Raw genomic sequence first — 3,373 nt, 5'->3', positions numbered from 1 at the left:
CCCAGAAGATGCTCCAACATGTAATAAGGACACATGCTCCACTATGTTCATAGCAGCCTTATTTATAATAGCCAGAAGCTGGAAAGAACCCAAATGTCCTTCAACAGAGGAATGGATACAGAAAATGTGGTACATTTACACAATGGAGTACTACTCAGCTATTAAAAAGAATGAATTTATGAAATTCGCAGGTAAATGGATAGAACTTGAGAATATCATCCTCAGTGAGGTGACCCAGTCACATAGAAACAAACACGGTATGTACTTACTGATATCCCAAAAGTTTGGAATACCCAAGATTCTATTCAGAGACCATATAAAGCCCAAGAAGAAGGAAGACCAAAATGTGGATGCTTCAGCGCTTCTTAGAAAGGGGAACAAAATTCTCACAGGAAGAAATACAGAGACAAAGTGTGGAGCAGAGATTGTCCAACCTGGGTATCCATCCCATATACAGTCACCAAACCTAGACACTATTGTGGATGTCAAGAAGTGCATGCTGACAGGAGCCTGATATGGCTGTCTCCTGATAGGCTCTGCCAGAGCCTGACAAATACAGAGTATGGCACTCATAAGCAACCATTGGACTGAGTTTAGGGGTCCCTGATGGAGGAGATGGAGAACGGACTGAAGGAGCTGAGTGTGTTTGTAACCCCATGGAGGCTACAACAGTGTCAACAGGCCAGATGCCCCCCCCCCCCCGGAGCTTCTGGAGACTGGATCACAAACCAAAGTATACACATGGAACTGGCCACATATGGCACTGGCCACATATGTAATAGAAGATGGCCTTGTTAGACATCAGTGGAAAAAGAGACTCTCGATCCTGAGGGTGTTCAGTGGCCCAGTGTAGGGCAATGCCAGGGTGGGAGGATGGGAGTGGGTGGGTGGGTGAACACCCTCATAGAGACAGGGGGAGGGGGGCTGGAATAGGGGGTTTCTGAAGGGAAGACCTGGAAAATGAAAAACATTTGAGATGTTAATAAAGAAAATATTCAAGAAAAATAAAATAAAATAAGAAAGATTTGCTGTCCTCCAAATGAGTACATACTTAACCCAGACCTGAATACAGTTCCAAAGCTTCTCACCAAGCAATAGCAATTATCAACAAAATGTCCTTCCCCAGAGCATTTTGAAAACTCAAAATGGGGGCTTATTTCCATACTTCCCAGTATTCTCAGGCTTTCACTGTTTTTTTCCAAATTAATGGAAAAAGTGTGATAAAATAAATAGAGTTATTCCTACCAAAAGCTTATCTGAATGGCCATTGTCCTTTTTGACAATAAATACTAGGTAGGCCACTGAAAGGCTTCTTGGTGTTAGGAAACACAATTCTTACTTACTCAACAATTAATTTGTTTAAATAGTAATTACTGTAATAAAATATGCCTAATAATCTCATAAACAGAATAAATATGACAAGTGGCAATTATCTGACAAAAAAGATTAGATGTGAAGAAATAAGAAAGCTTTCAATAAGACATTTCTGAAAAATCACTGATTATATACTGACACATGTGAGATATGCGTGCGCATATACCTGTTTGCATGGATGGATGGATGGATGGATGAATGGATTAGATGTGAAGAAATAAGAAAGCTTTCAATTAGACATTTCTGAAAAATCACTGAGTATATACTGACACATGTGAGATATGTGTGCGCATATACCTGTTTGCATGCATGCATGGATGGATGGATGGATGGATGGATGGATGTCTATGTAAAAAGTCATTGTTTGCTGTCACTAAATCTACATGTATACATTCCTGTGCCTAAATGATCATGCTGTGATAGTTTTTCCTTTTACTGTGACTCAAAGTATATGGAAAAATGTGTACATACCAAAAATAGAGCAATTTAATACACGACATGATGGTTCGTTCCTTTAATCCAATGACCATGCAGATCTCTTGGAGATCAAAGTCAACCTGGTCTATAAAGAGAGTTCCAGGCAAGCAATAGCTACAGAGTGAGGATCTATCTCAAAACATAAATTAATTAATAAATAAAAATTTACAAAATAATTATACATGATTTTATATAAATGATTGATCATTGTGAATTTCTGTGTTCATGAAGGAAATGCTGGAAATAGTCCCCTAAAAAGTCCCAAAGGAAGACTATACTTACATATAGTTTTTGTGACAGCCAAAATTTGAAAAAAATCATTTTGACTTTGGCTATGCTAACCAAAATGTTAAATTGCAATGGACACCACAATTTATTTCTAATTATAGAAAACACCTCGACTATCTGAAAGAGAATAAACTAACAAACGCACACGTACACACACACACACACACATACACACACACACAAAAGAAACTAAAATTATGGGTATGAATGTAAAATTGAAAGTTTTTTTGAAGGATAAATTTTCTAATATTTTTGCAGTGGTTACAAGCAGTATGAGAATACTATAAAGGACAATGGAATCATAATTTTTAATTTATGCCCTCACATAATTTGAATTTTCATAATATAGGTTTATTTATTGTGTCTCCTTTCCTTTATTTCTTTTTTGATTTCTGAGAGTATGATATAATTACAACATTCCCTCACATTCCATTTTGTCCCCTCCAGCCCTCCCAGAGACTTGCCCCTGTCTCTGTTTTTACTACTTCTTATTACATCAAGAAAACATCAAGACCAGGTTTTCCCATTTGCAAATATTCTGTGAGCTTTTTTCGAAGCAATTTGAACAGTTGTCTATTCACTCAAGACAGGGCACCAATGACAAGTTTATCCACCCTAATGTAGATTTGGGTTAATGTATTTAACTGGGCTTATGTATTTGAGCACTGATGAAGAGCTATTTACAGGTGTATGGTCAACTTACCGGCAGTTACATTGATGATTAACTATTTACAATTCTTTTGGGAAGAGCAGGTACTCAGGACCCTGACCCCACTTTCAAACTACTGAAAGCCCAGTGGGTCCATTTTAATGCCAATATCTTCCAGTGATCACAGCCATCCATAGTTTTGAAAGCCAACAGTCAAGTTATGACCTGAAGGACAACCAGGCAAATATAAAATTTCACAGCTTTATTGCTTGCTCTCTTGGCTTGCTTGCTCTCAGATTATTCACACAATCAAGACAGAGAGTTAGTTTAGGACTTTGGTTTTTTGTTCTGTTTTGTCTTGTTTTGTTTTTGTTGTTTCTACTATATTCACATTCATATGAATAAGGCAAATTGTATGGTATGTCAGACCTAGTCCAACTTGGGAATAATCACAGATTTTTCAACTTTTTCTTTGCAACGTCTCTATAATTTTGAGATCTCTAATGTGGCCCCTGAGTTGCCAAGATGAGGCTATGGGTGCCAAGCTAGCGCCTAGCAACATGGTCTGTGAGAAAACAGGAGCAG

This window comes from Mus caroli, chromosome 19 (genome assembly GCF_900094665.2).
Source record: "Mus caroli chromosome 19, CAROLI_EIJ_v1.1, whole genome shotgun sequence".
In the NCBI taxonomy this organism is placed as follows: domain Eukaryota; kingdom Metazoa; phylum Chordata; class Mammalia; order Rodentia; family Muridae; genus Mus; species Mus caroli.
Note: the sequence above shows the minus strand (reverse complement) of the source record.